Source organism: Leptopilina boulardi, unplaced genomic scaffold, assembly GCF_019393585.1.
Source record: "Leptopilina boulardi isolate dan_hultmark-lab unplaced genomic scaffold, ZJU_Lbou_2.1 LbouV2_368, whole genome shotgun sequence".
Classification (NCBI taxonomy): domain Eukaryota; kingdom Metazoa; phylum Arthropoda; class Insecta; order Hymenoptera; family Figitidae; genus Leptopilina; species Leptopilina boulardi.
Window position 1 is genome coordinate 2,457,901 of NW_026137938.1, and position 24,610 is coordinate 2,482,510.

Below are 24,610 nucleotides of genomic sequence, written 5' to 3' on the forward strand. Positions count from 1 at the left end.
TTAATTCTTATATTTATTAAGAACACTTTGGTTAATGTCACAAAACTTTTAATCACTCGTAATAATAATAATAATACTTAATTCGATACAAAATAACACGAGGGAAATGCATCAGTCTGAACTTCGACACGGACGAACAAAGTGAACTTAGGCGTGTATCGACAACGGTCGATACTATCGATACAAATATGGCGCCAAATATCGACAAATTTTGAATCTAAATACCAACAATTGAATAATTTAATTATAATACCAATCACCACGGAAATATTAAATTACTGAAATCATTTATTTTTCCCATTTAACGGATTTGTTGTTCTAAATTATCAATTATTGAAACTATTATTACAAACGGTTTTGTTTCTTCTTGTTTCCTTAGTACATCGAGAAAAAAGATTTCTTTGATTAAAAAAAAAAAAATATCTTAGTTCCAAAGAAATTTGTTATTTAATTCAAATAAATGTTTCTTTGACTCTATATCAATATTAGAATTTCTTTGATTTAATGAACAAATTTCTTTCATTCAAAGAAATTTTTTTTTTTGAATCAAAGAAATTCTTTGAAATTAAGAAACTTTTTTTGTTTCAACGAAAAATTTTATTTTGAATGAAAGAAAACAAGTCAAAGAAACTAGTTTCTTTAAATCAAAGAAATCTTTTCTCTATTGCTAACTATATTTTAGCAAATGCAATAGAAACCTAAGCTTCCAAAAAATTTTAGGTTATGTTTTCATTCGTTAAAACTACACTGTAAAAAATCTTTTTGGAGATTGTACATTCACAATTTGTATTTGTGTTAAAATTTGTAAAATTACTATATTCAATTAGGTTATGTTATACTACATTACAAAAAAACCCTTTAACAAATTTCCGTAAATTTACTACTTTCAAAGTGGGTAATAGGTGAAACATAATTAGTTGTTGTATCCGTCACCTATTACCCACTTTGAAAGTAGTAAATTTACAGAAAATTGTAAAAGTGCTTTTTTTTAATGTAGCAACATAACCTTATTGAATATAGTAATTTTACAAAATTTTAACACAAATACAAATTGTGAATGTACAATCTTCAAAAAGATTTTTTTACAATGTATCACCAAACATAACCTAAAATTTTAGGGAGCTTAAGTGCATTTTGTCATGGAGCGTCACATATATATATAATTATGATCTTTTGTAGTATGTATATGGTGATGACAGAAAATCCCTGAGAATTCTATCTGACATTGTGCGTCTGGAACTTGAGGAGTACTAATGACAATGGCGTTTGTAACATGTTAACACGCATTTAAATACCAAACAAGCCACACGCATTGTTGCCTTTATCATTCTTCCAACAGCTGACAAACGCCTCTGTTGCCACCTCTACAAAATCTCAAGGCAAACAAACATCTGGACATAAATGTCACAAAAAGAGATATATTAACTTTTTACTTCATACACTAAAAAAAATATGCTATTGAATCAATAGCATTTCTGACAAAGATATAACAATTATCACTGGCACACAAAAATTCACAGAAAATTAAAAGGCATTAAAATAATCTGCAACGCTTATTATTTTAATCTAATTTTGCTTATTTTAATCCATTTTGGTATTAAAATAATGAAAAATTGGATTAAAATAATAAGCGTTGCAGCTTATTTTAATGCCTTTTAATTTCCTGTGAGAGTATCAATTATTTACCAATAAATATTCGGTTCAATATTTGTAATGCAGTGCGAAAAAAGGGACCTTAAAAGCAAAAAATTTTAGGTTATGTTTGAAATTTTAAAGTGATTAATATTTTCCGATATTATTATTATTATTACAATCATAAACTCTAAATCTGAATCAGTGATTTTCTGTGAAAAAGTTAATCTTCTAAGCTTTTGATCAGACCATTACTACTTTATGTTTTCGGTGTTGCTGAAACCGAATTTGAAGATCATTTAACCCAATCACGTCAGGATTTTTAAATAATCTCAAAAAAACACCAAAATTTAACCCCAAATTTTTGAAATCGAGAAAAATTTATATCTCCATGTCTTAGCATGACTACTTTATGTTTTTGGGGTCGCTAAATACGAATCTGAAGTCTATTTAATCCCATCATGTCAGGGTTTTGACATAACCTCAAAAAAACCAAAATTTAGGGTTTTTTTTTTGAAGATATTTCAAAACCCTGACGTGATTGGGTTAAATAAACTTCAGATTTGCATTCAGCGACCCCAAAAATATAAAGTAGTTATGCTAAGACATGGAGATATAAATTTTTATTGATTTCAAAAATTTGGGGTCAAATTTTGGTGTTTTTTTGAGGTTATTTCAAAATCCTGACATGATGGAGTTAAACGAACTTCAGATTCGGTTTTAGCGACCCCGAAAACATAAAGTAGTCGCATAGTTTGATTAAATGCTCAGAACGTTAACTTTTTTTTTTGTGTGCCAGTGTAATTTTTATACCTTTTGGCAGAAATGCTGTTGATTCAATATAGTATATTTTTTTTTTAAACTGATAATATAATAAATTTTCTTTTAAGAAAATTGAAAAATATTAATTATATCTATTATTACCATCATCATGATAAAGGATATGTAAAAAAAACTATCAAGAAAGGAATAATACTATCTCATTATAGTCTTTTGCATAATGAGTCAATTCTAGAATTTTTTTCTTTAGAGAAACAAATGCAGAATATAGTTTTATAATGACTAATATGAAGAACTTAGTAAAACCACTGATTCGCGTGGGTCGTTACAACTCATGTACTGTTTTTTTTTTCTTCTCTTTCCTTTCCGCTCTTTATACTCTCTATCTTTGCATATAGAACAGGCGTTTAAAATGCGACTTATTATCGAATCAAGTTCAAGTACATCTAATGACTTTAACAATAAAATTTTAACTGATTGAACCTTAACATTGTCGCAGTTGAAAATGGATTCTATTTAGCAGATTTAACTCACCTTTAACAGATTTAACTAATTGTAAGATTTATTTCAATTAGTAAATTTTAATTTCTAAAATTAATAGTATATTGGTAAATCAAAATCGATTCCAAGTGATTTTGCAACAGACAAAAAAAATACCCTCTAAATCTGAATCAGTGAAAATTTCACTGAATTGAAATGAGTGAAAATCTTTAATTAACCAGTGGAATGATAATCAGTGGTTTTTACTAACTCCCAGTAAAATTCCACTGGTTAATTAAAGAAAACTGAGTCACTGATTTGAATTCAGTGAAATTTTTCACTGCTTCAGATTTAGAGTGTAAAAATTAGACGTTTAATTATACTGATAATTAATTCCCCTCTTATCAATTATATCCAGTGGAGATCATTAGAAGGGAAAATATCTGCATTGGAGAAAGCAAACTGATCGGTTATCTCGAAGAAAAGATTCACGAGAATGATTGGATCGACTCGATTACGTATCCAATATTCCTTTTTTTCGTTTTTTTAAGTCAGCAAAAGAGGAAGACGAAGAAAGGAAAGTTTACGAACATTCAGTTTACTTTAGTTTTTAGTTTCCACCTTCGATTCCATGTCTCTTTTTTACAAGTAGAGCTATATGTATAGTGACAGCTAGTAGCAATGAATAGTCGCATTTGTCTCTATAGCTATTCAGCGAACATTGCACTTTCCTTTCTTCGATGTTTGTGCAATATTCTCGAATTGTTTTTTTTTAAATACATTGAGAAAAATCTGCTATTGAATCAATAGCATTTCTACCAAAGGTATAAAAATTATATTGATTCAAAAGTATATGCTATAATAAAATATTTTATAGCATATGCTTTTGAATCAATAATTTTTATACCTTTGGCAGAAATGCTATTGATTCAATCACAGAAAATTAAAAGGCATTAAAATAAGCTGCTATTATTTTAATCCAATTTTGCTTATTTAAATCCATTTTGGTATTAAAATAAGCAAAATTGGATTAAAATAATAAGCGTTGCAGCTTATTTTAATGCCTTTTAATTTTCTGTGATAGCATATTTTTCTCAGTGTACCAATTCCTCTGAATCTTTAATTCTAAAGGTAATTTTCTATATCTAAAGTTTGTTAAATTAGGAAAAAAAATCCAATTTCGAAAAGAGGATTCCTAAGAATTGAATGTATATAGATATAGAGAGAAATTAATTTAATAAATTGTTGACATATATATATATATATATAGTTGTGGCAGTGAAGAATGTTTATGGGGTAATAATTTTAGCACAGAAAGAAGCATTTGAAGGGGCCAGGTTATTTGGGAGAATTATAATAGAATGTCCTCAATATACCACACCCCTGTTTGCCTTTGACCTCGACAGAGCATCAAGTAATAAATTGAACGAGCCCACACACTTTTGTCAAAACGAAGAAAATTAGCCACAGTAAACTTGGTTGTCTCTTTTTCTATTGCAACGTTTTGATGCACATAAGTTATATCAAAAAGAGATCGTTTTGTTTATCATTTTTAGAAATGATACACGAAACGGTCTCATTTTTTGATGCAAAAAATTGAATCAATTTATATCAATCATGGCCGAATTGAATCGACTCAAAATTAAAGGAATTTTTTTCAGATATTTTGGTAATAGTACAATTGCGGAGACCATTTCACTATTTAATTTGAAAATGAAAATAACAGAAAATCAAAGACAATGTGCAATTCGATAATTAAAAAGTGACAGCTTATAAACATAACCTAAAATGCATGAGAAAAAATTTGTCGATAAAATCAATATAGCCGAGCTTTTTAGAAGGTAGATGGCAGTTTTGCTTTTTATAAAAACGATTCAGAAAAAATTTAAAGAAAGAAAATAGATGAGTGCTGCCATCTACCTTCTAAAAAGCTCGGCTATATTGATTTTATCGACAAATTTTTTCTCATGCATTTTAGGTTATGTTTATAAGCTGTCACTTTTTAATTATCAAATTGCATATTGTCATTGATTTTCTTTTTTTTCATATTCAAATTAAATAGTGAAATGATCTCCGCAATTGTACTATTACCAAAATATCTGAAAAAAATTCGTTCAATTTTGAGTCGATTCAATTCGGCCATGATTGATATAAATTGATTAAATTTTTTGCATCAAAAAATGAGACCGTTTCGTGTATCATTTCTAAAAATGATACACAAAACGATCTCTTTTTGATATAACTTATGTGCATCAAAACGTTGCAAAGATTTGATGCAATTTTTGGTCTCAATTTGAGACTTTAAGGAAAACTGTGAGACCTAAACTTTCTGGGTCGAGTTTTTTCTCTTTTTTTTTTTTTTTTTTTTCTGTGAACCACAAAATTGTGAATGCACCATAAATTTCAAAATAACACGCGTGACCATATCTTGTCAAAACAGGCTAAAAAAGTACTTTACGGATATTTGAAAAAAAGAAACAAGATTTTATCTTTTTAAAAAACACTCGTTATCGGATAAATAAATCTAGAATCTACGTAAGTGACACTTGAGATTACTGTTATCGCCTGGATATAATTGTGTCAGATTCTACGCTTTATAAATCAGACACTAATGTGTAATTTCTGAATTGATTATAGACACACAGAAGCACTCGATAAATAACTTATCTTGATTATACAAGATAATATGATTTTAATGCGATTCAAAACAAATATCTTTGATTTTAATCAAATATAGGTAATTTTTGAAAAATAAATAATACTTTCTCAAGAATGTAAAAACAAAAATTTGCCTTTCGTGATTTCAATGATTGCAAAAATTTTCAAACTGAGATACAAAGAACTACATTTTTCCAAGAAGTATAAGAAAACAAAACAATTCACATTTTTATTCTGACTCTTTGTGTTGTCAATTTTTTTTTTTAAACACCTGTGATTTCTATGTACTTCCGGTACTAACGGGAAGGTCACGCAATATATTCTAGTCAGGAATTCTATATATAGTCTCGGTACATACGAAACATAAACTCTGCATCCTTAGATACAGGGAAATTTTTATGAAAATTGTTATTCAAAATTACAGCTAATAAACTAAAATCAGATAATTCAAATTGGTCTAATAAAAATAAAAACATCTTTTTCGAATGATTTCTTTTTTTCTTTAGTCAATTATGATTTTTTTTAAAGAACTGTTTTCCTCTGTCTCGAAACATAATTGCAACTGATAACAAATTGCGTTAATATTTTACTTCAGCACAACACAAAAGATAAGAATTCTGATTGGAGGGAAAAATGTGAGAAAAAAGAAGCATTTACAATATTAACATATCACGAACAAAAAAAAGAATGAACAAAAGTTAAATACCATCGTTACTTGTAAATTTACTATACAAAAAAAAATTAAAAAAAAAATTGTTTCCACGTGAGAAAATGTCATTTATAAATTAACAGAGCGAATGAAACGAAAGTTAAAAGAGCAGGAAAATACTGAAATTCGTGATTCACATCAGGCGCACGATTGACTTTTACACTCTCTCTCTCTCGTGTGTGTGTGTATTATATTATTCCTAGATCTCGTCAGACACGAACAACTACTCGCGAAATGATTATCGTTGACTCAATGTATAAATAGATCGTATATGTCGACGAGTTTCCTTCTTTAAAATCCGTTTAACGGATTAATAAGAACATTGAGAGGTCACGAGACCGTTTCAGAGGCAAAAACTAAACTTCGCGAGACGCGACCATATTATATATATATGTCGACGAGATAATCGTTTCAATTATTCTTAACAAACGTTGTTATTGCAAAGACGATCAATTTTTTTTTTCTCTCTTCATTATTTATACCAAACATGTCGCAAATGAAAGAAACTTTTTTTTTTTTTCCGCATTATCAGGATTTATCTCATATATACTATTTTTAAAATATATACCGTTGCCTTTCACAATTATTGTACATTGTTTAAAGTAACAATTTCAAAATCATTTCAAGAACTCTATTTTCAAACAGATTATATCAGGATAATTTCCTAATAAGTACACTCTAAATCTGAATCAGTGAAAATTTCACTGATTTGAATTCAGTGAAATTTTCACTGATTCAGATTTAGAGTTTATGATTATGATCACAGAAAATTAAAAGGCATTAAAATAAGCTGCAACGCTTATTATTTTAATCCATTTTGGTATTAAAATAAGCAAAATTGGATTAAAATAATAAGCGTTGCAGCTTATTTTAATGCCTTTTAATTTTCTGTGAAATAATCTCAAAAAAAAACACTAAAATTTGACCCCAAATTTTTGAAATCAAGAAAAATTTATATCTCCATGTCTTAGCATGACTACTTTATGTTTTTGGGATCGCTAAATACGAATCTGAAGTCTATTTAATCCCATCATGTCAGGGTTTTGACATAACCTTAAAAAAAAACCAAAATTTAGGGGTTTTTTTTTGAAGATATTTCAAAACCCTGACGTGATTGGGTTAAATAAACTTCAGATTCGCATTCAGCGCCCCAAAAAAAACATAAAGTAGTCATAGTATAAGACTTTGAGACATAAATTTTTATTGACTTCAAAAATTTGGGGTCAAATTTTTGGTGTTTTTTTTTTTTTTTGAGGTTACTTCAAAATCCTGACGTGATGGAGTTAAACGAACTTCAGATTCGGTTTTTGTGATCCCGGAAAATATTAATTACTTTAAAATTTCAAACATAACCTAAAATTTTTTGCTTTTAAGGTTCCTTTTCTTACACTGCATTACAAATATTGAACCAAAAATTTAAATTGGTAAATAATTGATACTCTACTCTCTAAATCTGAATTAGTAAAAATGTTTACTAATTTGAATTAGTGACTCACTTTTTGCTTCTGAATTAGTAAAATTTTACTAATTATTAGTAACTTTTATTAACAATTAGTAACATTTAACTATTTCTAAAGCAAAAAGTAAGTCACTAATTTAAATTAGTAAAGATTTTTACTAATTCAGATTTAGAGAGTTAATCTGAATCAGTGAAATTTTCACTGTTTCAGATTTAGAGTGTAACCGATTATTTAAATCAAATAAATTATTTTCTATTGAAGTACACTGAGAAAAATATGCTATTAAATAAATAGCAATTTTGCCAAAGGTATTAAAAATTATTAGTTCAAAAGCATATGCTACAAAATTTGTAAAATTATAGATTCTATAGCATATGCTTTTGAATCAATAATTTTTATACCTTTTGGCAGAAATGCTATTGATTCAATAGCATTTTTTTCTCAGTGTATATATATATATATATATATATATATATATATATATATATATATATATATATATATATATATATATATATAATAAAGAGTCGTGTGTAATCAATAGATTTCCAGTACGAGTCCAATTAAAAGAGAAGCGTCAATTTCTCAAATACGGTCAACATCGATTACTCTAATATCAAGTTCCGGATCGAGTAAATTTCCAAGAGCATGATCGCTACCCTTCGATCACTATATAATTCGTAATGGGTATCCGGTGGTGTGTATATATATATATATATATATATGAGCGCGGGAAATTTTCGGTCTTCTATGAATAGCATATTATACACATATATATTCGTTATAAGCCCTCAAGTATGTATTATACTTGAAAATAAGAATTATGAGAATGTCGAGCAGCTACCCGTATCAAGAGTGTATCCCGCATGCTTGGGTAAATACGCACGTGCGTATATTGCACGAGTTTTTATGAAAAAAAAAAAACATTCGCTAATTCTACGCATGCATGATGAATTTTTTTTTTCCCTTCCAGGAAAAGGCAATTTTACATAAAAGATCCACCATTAAAATTTATCTCTATTTGATAATTTTATCCTTGCATCTATATATATAAACTGAGAAAAATATGCTATTGAATCAACAGCATTTCTGCCAAAGGTATAAAAATTATTGATTCAAAAGCATATGCTATAAAATTTGTAAAAATTATAGATTCTATAGCATATGCTTTTGAATCAATAATTTTTATACCTTTGGCAGAAATTCTATTAATTCAATAGAATATTTTTCTCAGTGTATGAAAAGAAGGATGTGATAAAACTTCTTAATTACAAAATTCAAATATAATTTAAAATTAAGAAAAAAAAAAATACCTTAAATTTGCTTATTTAACGAATTTTTGATTCTGACATAATATCGGGGAGTTCAAGCAAAACAGATATAACATTAAAGAGGTTAGGAAATGTCGAAAGATCATCGACATGTGAATTTTTAAATGAATTTATTTTTCTTTTACCAGACGCTTTTTCGACCAATCTCAACACTACATATATTTATATATGACACAGAACACTTATTCATCGTCTATAGCGATTTCAAATAAGTTGTATATTGTTTCAAGAAAAGGGAAATAATTGAAAATTACAAACGGAAACGAAATGTTTACTCATTGAGGCACTTGAGAAAAGTGTAAGACAGAAACCTCATGTGTCAAGTGATTAATGTCTAAAATAATAGTTAAGGTTTTAATTTTTTTTTTTTTCATCTAAAAAAGGAAGCTAATCTATTACGTAACGCCAACTTGAATAAAGGGAAAATTTTTTTCTATTTCAAACATTTATTTCCATAAAGGAAATAATTAAATATAATAATAATAATGACCATATTATCGCAATAAGAAAAATAAAAAAAAAATTGATGAGAATTAGTAAAGAACATTAAAGAAATATATATATGTTGGATGTTTGCAGTTAAGATTGCAATATACGGTATATAAAAGAACAAGACACTCGGTGAGATGGATGGGGACAAAAGATGCACTAGAGTTAATGACCTGTTATCTCAGGATTGTATTAGCAAGAAATTATTGTCGTAAATTATTTTACACAGAAAGAAGAAAAAAAAGTCATTGAATGAGATCACAGAATGAGGACAGTGCAATAAAAAAATATTTTTTAAAAAATGATTTCTAAATATACGAAACATAAATGCTCTGCACGAGAAATGATAAAAATATCACATTTCCAAAAATAGATTCGAGGTAGAACAAAGGAAGATAAATTTAGAATTTGTTTTCATAATATTATCATCGATGATAATTATTTTTTCCAAATCATTAAAAAAAATTGTTTTGAAAATCAATTCGAAGGAGTAAAAAATTAATTGATACATCATTTCTATTGGATTTTTTGACTAAAAATATTATCATTAGGTAAATATTTTTGAAATTTTTTTTTTTTTTTATGATATTCAAGTATATTTCTCTTTCTATTTGTATAGTGAATGTACACTTTTGCTCGAGACAATCGTTTCCACTCGTAGAAGCCTTGACTGCGTTTTAAATGCACAGCAGGTAGAAGGTCTGCTGTGCAAAAATCGGTACAAAGAGTTCCTTCGCCGCACTCCGAGAGAAGGAAATAGAAAGCAAGCAAGAAAGAGACGGAAAAACACTTGATGTAACTGTAAAATTATACCTATTAAAGTCTTATTTTTCCATTCCAGGTTCCATTTAGCAAAACCTTTTCACAAAATCAGTTTGCTTTTATACCTCAGGGACAAATAAACCTGATATTTTCCATTTTTTTTTTTTTTTAGGACCATATTTATATTACTCTAAAAGAAGCTTTTCCTATAATATTTTCTTCCAAATCATACCATAGTTTTCAGGTCAACAGCTACTACCTGAAGTTGATTTTTATCAGACATTCTTAGCGAAACGAATTTTTTTTTGTTTAGAAATAACAAACCAAAATTAAGATGTCTTATGAATGAAAAATCTTTTAAGTTTCTCGTTAACGATTTTAATGTGTTCCTTGTTCCGGAAGTTTTGAATCATTTATTAAAACAGTTTTCAAATTACTTTTAACAAAACTAGAATGGCAAAAAGAACAGTAAAAATAAGTTATAAAAAGAAACATTTGTTTTTTAAAAACTAGTTTTTTTTTGTTGTTTCTCCTTTTTTTAAAAATTAACATCTTCCTGTGTATTGTCAAATCACAAGAGAAAAATATTCAAAGTATATAATTATCAATTATTTTCCTTGGATTGCATAAAATTTATATTTCACTGTTTGGTATTAAAAAAAAAAGCACTCAATTTGAAAAACCCATCGAGAATATTTGCCACAATGCGAAACAATTTCAAAAATTTTGTTAAGAATTTTTGTTTTGCCTAGACAGGGATTATCGTAATGCCTCTGCCAATGAATTTCCATAATTCTTTTGAAAAATGAATTATCTATTCTATGAACAGCACGGCAGGTACGATCCCAAAAATGTGTTATTCAGAAAATGTAAGAACTTTGGATTTCTTAAAGCTTTCAATAAACGTAAATCATTTTTCAAAATGAAGATAAAAATAATAAATCATTCAAAATTCCCTCCTCCAATAATGTTTAGTAAATTTGAATTATTACCGGCTCTAAATTTTAGAATTTATGTTACTATTATTTAAACATTCATTAAACCATTATTAAAGCATAGGGACAATATTCAATGGTTGGATATGTACAAAACATTGAAATTAAGTAACAAACTTTTCAACTAATTAATATATATAGTAGTTTCAAATATAATAGTTTATACAGAAGTTAAATTAACTGCATTTAGTTATTCATCTGTAATTCTTCCTCTTTCATTGAAGTAATTTAAACTCATTTTAACATTCCAATTAGCATTTATCGTTAATTAATACCATAATTACTGAAATTGAATTAATTTTTGTTTTGTTACATATAAACGTTTAGAAATTTTCCAAAATAGTGCATGAATTGTACTTGCTATAAATCTGAAATGAGAAAAATATGCTATTGAATTGAATAGCATTTTTGACAAAGGTATAAAAATTATTGATTCAAATGCTATAAAATATTTTATAAATTTTATAGCATATATGCTTTTGAATCAATAAATTTTTTACCTTTGGCAGAAATGCTGTTGATTCAATAGCAGATTTTTCTCAGTGTGGTTGATCGCAACAAATCTGTATTGTTGCACTAGTATATTTGTTACTACAAACAAATTTTTAGTTGTTACAATACAAATTTCTAAACAATAGAATTTTATTGTAAAAACTAAAATTTTGTTGCAACTACACTGTAAAACGAAAGGTATTAATTTAATACCAACTTTAGGTACTAAATTGTTATTTGGTTCTATTTTGATACCTAAAATTGGTACTGTTTTAGTATCTTCTTTTTACAGTGTAAAAATTTGTTGTATTAATTACAGATTTGTCCTAGCAAAACAAAATTTTAGCTTTAGGTTTTTTGTTCTATGGTTATAATTATAAAACAATTCGATATTTCATGAATGCCTTCTAATTTTCAATATACATATTTCTTCTTCTGCTAATGTACTACTCACATACCGAATATCTCCAGCGATTACTATAAAATACACTTGACAAGCCTGTTTGAAAATTCACTTCACCTTCTTTAAAATATACACTCTAAATCTGAATCAGTGAAAATTTCACTAAATTCAAATCAGTGGCTCAGTTTTCTTTAATTCTTTTAATTTCACTGAAAATCAGTGGTTTTTACTGAAACCCAGTGGTGAATTAAAGAAAAGAGCCATTGATATGAATTCAGATTCAGATTTAGAGTTATATACTATGTTGTATTCACTCAACACTGCACTTTTAACAGATTACCCCAAAAAACTATCTAGAAATCGAAATTTTTCTAATTTTGAAGATTCGAGAGAAAAAAGTGACAAAGGGAAACGGAAACTAGATGGCGTAACCAACAGCAACCGGATTTTTATTCTAATTTTTTTCACCCCCCCAAACTTAATAAATTACGAATAATTGAATATGAAAATATATATATATATATATATATTTCAGAGAATTGACGAAAAAGAATCGAGGGTATTCACCGGAATTGTGATGCGTTCCCCTTGCCAAAAAGAGCCGGTCGAAAATTTCGGGTCGACCCGCGTGCGCTGTGCGGCTATCGATTGCATGCCCATTTTCAAAATGGCGAGGGCAAGAACCCTGTACTATCCCAGGATCGCACGCGTGGAATCGACAGCCGGCTCCCAACATTGGCGTCGAAGGGAAAATTTTTTTTAAATAAAAAGTAATAATTTCCCTCTTTTTTTTTTCCAAAAACCCAACTGGAAAATTTTGAAATGGGCGGGAAAATTGATCACTTACGAAGATGAGGTGAAAATAAGAGAGAAAGAAAGAAACTTGTCGCGGTGGTTTTTGTACTCACCTCTCGCTGAAAAGCGTCGTAAAAGGCACACGGATCTTGAATCACTGATGCACGAAGTACACAGATAATATTAAAAATATGAACGTATTCCAAATTAGAAGTTGCCCGAAAAATGCGTTGAACACACAAAATAATTGGGGGAAATTAAAAACGTGGAACAGCTACGAAATATGGGGGGTTGTAAGCTTATTTGCGGAGGGAGTTCGCGAACTCATCCACTTGGCTTGGTAACGCGCGACTGACTGGCGAAGCGAGCGCGACGCGCGGAGGGGAAACGAGGCGGCGGTTGCCAGTGGCGGCGGCGTCGTCCAAGTCTTTCGTCCGTCTGTCCTTCTTTCTGTCACTGCTTGTGGAATATTGCACGCACACCCTTAAAAGACAAATTTCTTTCTTTCTCTCTCTCACTTTTTTTCCCCGAGCACTTTTCTCTCTTTTTTTAATTCTTTTATTTCCTTTCCACTCAACGAAAAAATAAAAAAAAATCAAACCTTCACACTTGTTCTCACCTTTGATTTTTATTGTTACACTTGAGTCACGCCCGACTTTTTTTTTTTTTTTCTCTGATATTATTAAATTGCCAACGAAAAAAATTAACTTCCCTTTCACCGTGAGCGCGATTCAAAGCACGAGGTGCACTCGAGAACGGTTGAGGAAGAAATGAGCCTCTGGGAAGCGCAGCCAACACAGGAGCGCAGTGGTTGAGCCCGGCACCCCGGGGTTTTCGGGTGGCAACCCTGCCCGAGCGACCTCGTCAGTAGAGAGGTGGTATGGGGTACATCGAGATTCAGGGCGGGGCCCTTCGTCTAAAGTGTACCTACCTTTGAGGATTTTTCCTTTTTTGCATCGGCAAAAGAAAGTTGAATTTTTCCCCAAAAATTGAGGCTACACTATAGAGATTCAATGAATTTTCAGAAGAAAACAGGAGAATGACGTTGCTAATTAAATGATTGAAAAAGAAGACTTGCTATTCATTGAGTACGATTAATCAAATTATTGTCTGAAATTATCCCTTCGTTTTGATGACCTGAACATGAACCACATCATTCGATTGATGCAACAATATATAATTAGAAACAATGTGAATTGTATTCTTTAGGAAAATCTTGTTAAGACTTTCTAGCTCAAAAATTAATTAGAAACACTTTTTCTATATTACATTGAAGAAATATATAGAATCGATTAATCCTGGAACTAAAATTTTGTTTGTTCGTTACAACAAATCTGTACACTTAGAAAAATACGCTATTGAATCAACAGCAATTTCTGCATAAAAACGATTGATTTTGAAGCATAAATGCTATAGAATTTATAAAATATTATATAGATTTTTTTGAATCAATCATTTTTAGCCGAAATACTGTTGATTCAACAGCATATTTTTCTCAATGTATTGTTTGTAGTAAAACGAGAGGTATATTAATTTAATACCAATTTTAGATACTAAATTGCCTTTTGCTTCTATATTTTAATACCTAAAATCAGTACTATTTTAATACCTAAAATCGGTACTATTTGAATACCTTCTTTTTACAGTGATAGTAAGGAATTCCTTAGTAATACTATTTGTATAAATACACTGAGAAAAATCTGCTATTGAATTAACAGCATTTCTGCCAAAGGTATAAAAATTATAATTATTGATTCTGAAGCATATGCTATAGAATTTGTATAATATTTTACAAATTTTATAGCATATGCTTTTGAATCAATAATTTTTATACCTTTGGCAGAAATGCTGTTGATTCAATAGCATATTTTTCTCAGTGTATGTAAAAAAATTTCGAGTTCAAAAACCTCTCGCGCAATTCGTGACACATCAATTCAGGAGATTTTCATAAAGTTTTCTCGCCTTTTGAGTTGGATGATCTTAATTAGGAAAATATATTGAAATACTTGTTGCATGCATCCATTAGTCCAAAAGGTCAGCTGTTTTTTTTTTCAATAGAACCACAAATTAACATATACGTGAAATGTCGCACTCGTGCGTGAATAATTGCAATTTAAAAAGTAATTATCAATAATTTAGTTGGTAATAAATTATGTTCGATTCTTTTTTCAATTTCTCAGATGAAATTAAAATTTTAAGAACTGGTATTTATATGTAAGAGAAGGTCACTGTCATCGATTAAGGACGAAAATGTCACTTGAAAATTAAATTTTCAGTGATGTTGAAACCTATATATAACGAAAGGAAAATCAGATGATGTTCAATTATTCAAAAACCTTCTTCAATCTCACAGGGAATACTGACATTTATCATGTAAATTGTGTTGTTAAACATGTTCTATATTTAGAAAAATTATGGTCAATTAAAATTATTTCTGATATAATTCATAGTCCGACATTGGTTTTATTGAAAGAAAAATCTTGTCATGCTTTCTTTTATGATGAGGGTTGTAAAGATTATCAAGTTTTTGTCAAAGCCATAGTATATATATATCGATTGATAAAGTGACTTAAATTGACTGTTAAGTGTCGTGGGAGCTGTTGCCGAAAATTTATAGGGTGTCATGGGAAACACCCCATCGTGTATACACCAATCTGTATATACTTTCAATATATTCCATTTATATTTTACAAATGTATTTTTGAATTAGAAAATAAAAAAAATTCAAATATTTTAGTGCACAATAAAAAATTTCCTTTATTGATCAATTTTTTTTAACTTTTTTGTTGTTGCAAATGTACCATCGAATATTTATCGATAAAAGAATGCAACTTAACGCCTGATGGGGTTAAGAGAAATAGAATATAACATATATTCTTCAACGTCCAAACATCTGAGATAACAATGACACTATTTGCAGTTCAGACGATTCAAAATAAAAATGATAATGTTTTCATTGGACAAATTCAGAAGAAAATTATAATAAAATCCTATAGCAAAAAAATTTTAAGATAAAAGAACCTTCTTGGAACAATTTATGTTTTATTATATATATCAACGACCGCAAATGGTTTTATGGCAAAGATTCACATTTTTTTCCTTTTTGAAAAAAAAAAGAAAAAACGACAACTCGTCTGTAATGCTGACTACGACAATAATTTCCAGCATATCACCGGGTTCACTTTTCCCTTCTTTCTGGAGACTCTCGTGGGACTTGAAAGACGATCGCATTTTTTTGTCGAAGATGCACAAGACCTGGAAATGTAGGGCGGTGCTGAAAGGGTCGTTAAGAAAAGCATTTCAATCTCTGCATGATGAACGAGAAAGATAGAGTGCAAAGCAAAAGAAATAGAATATTTAATTTACCAAAATTTTTGCCTATTTTATCTATTATAAAATGATTCGAGAACTTTAAAATTAATCCGAGTCAAAGAATTTATAAACAAACGACCACCCTCGATGGCTGATTTTAAAATGAAATTCCCTGACTTGATAACATATATATATATATATATAGCTCTTGTTTTGGATTCCAATGAGTGTGACAACGTGTCGTCAAACATGCTATATGATACGTGCAAAAGTACGTGCAAGTGTTTTATTCACGATGTAACACAATATTATCGTGTCTCCATATTATAAAGTTTATAATTTCGGATCTATAACGATTTTTAACCGATGCGTTATCTTATATAGAAAATTTTTACATTATTATATCAAGGAGTTGTAATTTCTACTTAAAACGCAAAAGTATGTCAAAATAAAAATAGACTGGGGTACTACTAAAATTAACCCTTTCAGTGAGAAATTATCTAGAGCGAATTGCGACCTACTTGATGGCCTGATTCATTAAAACGTACACAACACTTTAATTTTATAGAATTAGAAAGCTGCTATATATATTAAATATGAATTACCACAAAACTTTTTCGTTTTTTTTTTGGTAAATTTTAAATACTTTAAGGAATTTTTCACAAAATTCTAAAGAGAGATAATATAGTGTTTGTCAATTAATAGCCATACAGTCTGGTGAAACATAAAACCGAGTTATATTAGCAATCTATACAATCTATTAAAGAGAAGTGTGTCGATTCGTTCCCTTTCGCTGAGAGTAAAATACTAAGAGGTGACTAATCCGCCTAAAGGCATAAGGAAAAGTTAACGATTCCAATGTACAACGAAAAAAAATATTCTCAAATTGAATTTGCAAAAATAAAAATTTATTAAATAATCAATTTTTAAATAGATTTTTTAGTGATAAAAATTACTTTTTGAGGTTATGTTAATGTTCTATATAAAAATTTCGGACTCAAATATATAAATATATATTGTTAGATAACACGTCTCTTTCGGTGGTATGATAGGAATTTTTGGCCCCTTAAACATTAACTATAGCATTGCAAGAGATCGTCTCAAGAGAGTATGATCGCACTTGTACGATCTTGGTGAGATCGTGCCAACACGACACCTGCATCTTGCGAGCTTCCGCTACATGAACACCAACCAACTACACTTTGGAAAGTAAAAATTTATAAGAGATGACAAAATTTCAAATAACCCATGCGTTAAAAAATTGTGAAATTCAGAATTTCCGTGTCCAGCGAGGCGATTATTATACTTCCATACCGAAAAATAACGAGAAACTGCGCGAGGAAGAAAAAAAAATATGAAAGAACGACGCGACATACCAATTTCCATGAGTAAAAAATACTTTTTTTTCTTCCTTTCAATTTTTTTCTTTAATGACGAGAACATTTTACGTCTTCCGCGATTAATACAATGTATTTTATTAGAATCAAATAATTTTTTTTTTCTAATAAAAAATTGTAGATTATTTTCTATATAGACGAAGATTACTGCGTTCGATTACTACTTTGTAATTTTCTGCTATAGCATTAAAGAACTTGGTCCATTAACTTGTTAGAAAACAGTAAGATCAAAACGAGGTTCAAACACGCGACATTGACCTATGAGAATTTATTTAAAACCTATATCCTTCTCGATTAAATCAAGAATAATCACGATTATACGAAGAAAAATGAAAAAACGAATAAAATAACTTTTGCTATATACTCAGGCCTCGGATCGACTTAAAGGCACAAAAAAAGTCGTTTTAGTCGATTTATATTCGAAAAAAAGTCGAAAAAGTCGATTTTTTTTATTTTAACAAAAATATTTTATAGATTTTTAAATAAAAAATTTTTTTTTAAATAATAATACTTTTGGAAGGGTTGAAGTTAAAATTTTTAGAAATAATTGAATTTTAAAAGATTTTGTTAATTTTCAGACAATAATTAAATTTTACTCAACTAAAAATAATTTATCAAATAATTTGAGATAACATTTTTTAAAGGTAATTGAATTTTCAAAGATTTACAATTGAGATTTTTAAAATTAATTGAACTTCAAGGGATTTTTAATTAAATTTTTTTTGATGATTTCACTACAAAAATTTATTAGAAATTGCGGACAAAAATACAATAATATGAAAACCATTTTTCATTGAAAAATGGTTTCAGATAGTTAAATTTTCAAAGAATATTATAAAAATAGTTAAAAAATAATTTAATTTCCTTAGAGTTATAATTGAAATTGTTAAATTTCAAAAAATTTTCGATGGAAAATTTTAGAAGCTTTTAAATTCAAATTTTTGAAAATAATTGAATTATAATTGAAATTTTGGATAATAATTCAATTTTAGTTGATTTTTGATTGAAAATTTTGATAATAATTAATTTTGGATTGAAATTATTGATAATTATTGAATTTTAAAAGATTTTGAATTGAAAATTTTGAAAACAATTGAATTTTCTTTGATTTTGAATTGAAATTTTGGGTAAGGTAATTTAATTTTAATTGAATTAGAAAAGTTTGAAAATAATTGAATTTTAAAAGATTTTGAATTGAAAATTTTGAAAACAATTGAATTTTAAAAGATTTTGAATTGAAATTTTAGGTAATAATTTAATTTTAGTTGATTTTAAATTGAAATTTTTGATAATAATTGAATTTTATTTGATTTTGAATTGATTTATGAATTTGAATTAAAAATTGTTGGTAATTTTATTTGATATTTTTTTAAAATTATAAACAATTGTTAAATTTCATAAAAATTTTAATTGAAAAATAATTTGAAATAATTGAATTTGTAATAAATTTCATTTAAAATTATTAAAAATAATTAATTTAGTGAAGAATTTTAGTTAAAAATTTGGTAAATAATGGAAATAAAGAAGATATGAAGAAGATTTGCATTTTATACTAAAAAAAAAAAAAATTTAATTTAAAAATTTTTTTAAAAAATGTAAAAAAAAGTCGAAATAGTCGCATTTTATTAAAATAAGTCGAAAAAAGTCGTATTTTTGAAAAAAAGTCGGAAATAGTCGAAAAAGTCGTATAATCCGAGGCCTGTATACTTTAAAAGTAAAACCGAAACACAGAAAATTAAAAGGCATTAAAATAAGCTGCAACGCTTCTTATTTTAACCCAATTTTGCTTATTTCAATCCATTTTGGTATTAAAATAAGCAAAAATGGATTAAAATAAGAAGCGTTGCAGCTTATTTTAATGCCTTTTAATTTTCTGTGAACTGTCCGCATGCAGAAAATTGCGTAAAAATTGCCAGAAATAGTAAAATTTACTATTTCCGAATTAATTTTTTACTATTTCAGAAGTAAATTTCACTATATATATATTTCTGGACTAAAAATTGTTAGAAATATACGCAGAATCTGCGGACAATTCCAGTTTTATACTTTTAAAATATAGTAAAACTTAATATATTTGTTTTGAATTTAGATTTTTCATATTTTCTTAAATTCTTCGTTATATTTTTATATTACATCGCAAATATAACGTAATCTTTAATGCCCATAAATTTACATATTTTTTTTTTGTAATTCATAATTTGACATGAAAAGCATATATATATACAGAAAAATATTGTTTCACATATAATTTTCTATAGTTAATATTTCTTATCTAAAAATAAATTACAAAAGAAGCAGTAAATTTGTGCGACTTATCTTTATATATTTCGCGCTTACGTAACTATGATTTCATTGTGGTGAGTTTAAAAAAAAAACAATTAAATTTTTGAAAAAAAAAATGAATTATTCAAACACAGAAAATTATAAGATATTAAAATAATAAGCGTTGCAGCTTATTTTAATTTTTTTAAATCTTCTGTGAAATTCTTATTTGTTGTCATATCTTTTGAAATTATAAGATTATAGAAAATATATTTAAAAAATAGAGAGAGATTTTACAACCTAAATGTATATTAAGAACGATATTATGTAGGAATTTTTTTTTTTTTTTTTTTTTTTGACGAATGACTCAAACGATTGTAATTTAAAGTTAATCGAGGTTCTCAAAAGAGCGACTCATTTTGTAGAAATTATATCTTTTGTATACTAAAGAACGTCGCTGATTCACACAATAATTAAAACTATAACATAAAACTTGATCATTTAAATTGAATGAGAAATATGTTCTTAACTGCAATGGAATGCAAACAAAATTTCGGCGCCTGTTAGAAATGTGACACCTATTAAAGTTGGAATTTCACAAAATATGATGGTCATTTGTTATATTTCATTATGAAAATATGGTCGTAATTTCTAATAATAATAACTTCTGTCTAAAATTTTTTAGTACACTCGAGAAAAATATGCTATTGAATCAATAGCATTTCTGCCAAAGGTATACAAAATTATTGATTCAAAAGCATATATATGCTATATCTATAATTTTTACAAAATTTATAGCATTTGAATCAATAATTTTTATACCTTTGGCAGAAATAGAATATTTTTCTCATTGTATTAATTAATTTTGAAAATTTTAATAAAAATCAGTAAGTAAAAAAATAAAGAACTTTATTTAATTTAGCTGTTGCGAGAGATATATTAACCGAGTTAGTGAAATGTTTGCGGTGGCGAGCTTTAAGTAGTATATACGCAGGATGAAATGTTAACGAAATAATTGGATATCAATCAGCAAGATTCCGACAAAGGTAAACTTGATCGTGGAAAATGAAAGCCTTCCTGTTGCAACTGTATACACCGTTAAGATCGTGAGCAATCATCATTCTAATAGTCGTAAACGAATACTATACTTCCCTGCGAGCATTGAATCAGTGTAAGTTGAAAAACTTGAGAAATATAACAGACCGCATTTACAATGACCATCGATTTGAAACTACAGTGAAAAATCAAATCTTCTAATTTGAAAAAAATTTAATTTAATTCAAATAATCAGTTAATTAGTTACTTGATTATATATAGAAAAAAAAAGAAACAGAAGATAAAAGGAGAGAACCATAATCACCATTTTAAAAAGGATTAAAAAGGATTCATTATTATACAGAGTACCGTATCAATATATTTAATAAAGCGTTTGCAAATGGCATGCAAAATTCTTTGATTATTATTGATACTTAAGCGACGAATCATCATCGTAATCGCACACAAGGAATGCGTAAGCTGTCCGTCATGATTCTAGATAATTGACCCGAGCCTCTTCACCCGATGGTTCGCTGTAAAGAGATTACTGGCTGTTACCGGAAGTATGTTATCAGCGATCTTATCGCAGAGAGCCAGTCTCTTTCTCTCTCTCTCTCTCTCATTCTATGTTAGGTAAAACGAACTCTCTGTGATTTTTAACGATGCGTCGATGAACGTTCAAAATTTACTCAGTCTTTATTTTCATTTTCCATATCCCATATCATTTGGCTTTTATTCGCTAATGCTCAAACAGGTGAAGAACACTACATATAGTGATTATCGAAAATTACTTTCTAAATTGCAAATATTCACAACACTTTTCCAAATACTAATTATCGTAATGATTTTGCTTCTTAAAGAAAAAGAAAATTTGTTACGATTTCGTTTACGACTCAGAGGCAATTTTTTTTTGGAAGTGTGCACAGATTTCACGACCCGAGAAAATCGAGATAAAAATACACAAGAAACACGATAATTGTCACTTTGTGAAAGTGGGCTGCATACTGTGCCGAGGACATTTTTTTTTCTGACAAAAAAAAAACAAGGATAAGGATTTCTCACGATGATGCGGTAATTCTCAAATGATTCGAAATAATATGCGCTCATCGACCATATAGAATATAAGTAATAGCAGTATTCTTCTCTTTAACCTTTCGGTCATTCATGTAAAGATACATATCGGCATGATTGGAGAAAGGTCGTTGAAATAATTTCCGCACAAAACCAGGAAGACCGTTTAAGACTTGTCAGTTTTTTTTATGATCAAAAACTGATAATTTTCAGGTGCTTTGTCTATATACACAAAAAAAATCTTCAAATTAGTAAAATTTAACTAAACAGTATTAATTATTTTTTTAAAAACAAACGTTTTTTTAGTCAAAATTATCGTAGTTCAAGTTTTTTTTCAGAGTAAAACTAACTTTCTAGTTGCGTGAGTAATTGTTCGATCTAAATTTGGGTCAACGAAAGGTCACACAGGCCCTTTCACTAAAATCTGAGATCCGGATTTGAAAAAGTTCATTGGTCCGTAACGAATTATTTATTTGATCCAGTTTAATACACCTAATTTTTCACTTAATTTTTCTCTTCTTTGAAAAGAAAAGCTTTTGAAAAAAAAATATATATATTGAAACCGTTATATCTCCGTATTTTTCGATTATAATATGGTTATTTATTCCAGAGATATGAGTGGAAAAAAAAGAATGAACAACACGATACGATTGTTAACAATTCTCCGAAGTCGCGGTGCACGAGTTAGTTACTCATATACTTGAGGTTCAATTGCTCATTTGAGATCATTTTATTGCTATAAGGCAATCAAAAGAATATGAAAAAAAAGAAAATAGAATATGCATCATATATAAAATATCTAAAATGAGAGACGTTTCCTGGAACGATAAAACCATTTCGATTACAACGATACTGTTTGGAATATATATATACTTTCCACAATATTTCATATTCCACGATATTTACAATTCAAATAAAACATGGCCGCGTCTTTTCCTAAGGATCAAAGCTTGAGAACGATTCAATACAGGAAGATATGTATTACACTGGAAGCACATCGTCAATCTTATAATATATGCAAAAGGGAAGACACAGAGTGTATATATAATATATATCTGAAGTTACTTTATTTTAATTCTCTTTTTGAGTATATAAGGTCTCTCTTTCTCATAACAAATTGTTATTCAATTCACGTGGCATGGCATTGCTCCTGTAGCATATATAATATTAGATATAGCGATGGCTATCGCGCAGTGATGTATGTACAAAGCGCATCAGAGGAGTGCATATACACACATTCGAGACGGAAAAAAATGCGCCACGGAGAGGAAATGAAAACGGGCAATCGTGGCAAGAGGTCGCGCGCGACAACGGTACAGACCAACATATGGTAAACAGAGAACCGATTTTCACATGGAGAAAAATGGAAAACAAAAAAATAAAGTAACTTTTACTACAAACCGTATAGAAAAAACCTCAACTGTCCGAAACTTCTGCGCATTTCTGTCAATCACTGTTAGAAATGTTCTGAATTTTCCGTCGAAAATTAAGATACAAAAGTATCATATAATTTTTAAAATATTGTTACTGAAAGCTAAAGTCAGTTAATTTTAACGAAAATTTGCCAAACTTTACTTAAAAATACAAAATTTTACTGAAAATTCTAAATAAGTAACTGATTTCTAAGTTGCGTAAAAAACAAGTAACTGTAACAGAAAATTTAAGACATTGTAACTGAAATTTTCGAAACAGTTTTGAAAAGAGAGAGATTTCCTGAAAATTACGAAACTGTAACAAAAATTCAAGTTACTTCAACAAAATTTGGATGCGCACAGCTATTTACGCGCAGCTTGGAAACGCCAAAAGAGTGCAATAACCGAAAATGCGCTGTGAAAATATAGTTGTGAAATTTGAGTGAGTAGTGTAAAATAGTTAAAAATATTAAAATTAATAAAAAATAGTAAAGAAAAGTGTTAAAAATCTATTCTTGGAATTATATACATCATACAATAACATATGTTATTATTTTTTCTGTCATATAAAGAATATATATAAATATAACCTATATTATACCAAAAACAAAAGGTCTAAAAAATTGAATTTACCCAAAATAAGATTTATTGGATTAATTTAATATCTTCTCAAAATTTTGTTACAGCTTTAGGATTTTTACTAATACGCACTTTAATTTGAATTATATAAAAGTAACTTAAGCATCACTGAAAATATTATCACAGAAAATTAAAAGGCATTAAAATAAGCTGCAACGCTTATTATTTTAATCCAATTTTGCTTATTTTAATACCAAAATGGATTAAAATTAACAAAATTGAATTAAAATAATAAGCGTTGCAGCTTATTTTAATGCCTTTTAATTTTCTGTGATTACAGTAATGAATTTTTAGTTACGTGATACTAAAATTTTATTCAGCAACAATCATGAGAATTACGAAACTGTAACAAAATTTTAAGAAACTTATTACTCTCTAAATCTGAATTATGTTTACTAATTTGAATTAGTGACTCACTTTTTGCTTTAGAATTAGTTAAATTTTACTAATTGTTAGTAAAAGTTACTATTAATTAGTAAAATTTCACTAATTCAGA

At 28.2% G+C, this 24,610-nt stretch overlaps 1 protein-coding gene across 1 annotated transcript in view; it reads right to left on the reverse strand.

Annotated features, from left to right (window-relative positions):
• Positions 1 to 24,610, reverse strand: part of LOC127287340 (A-kinase anchor protein 200-like) — a 97,113-nt gene that overhangs the window by 40,999 nt on the left and 31,504 nt on the right. The gene's annotated exons all lie outside the window — the stretch shown is intronic.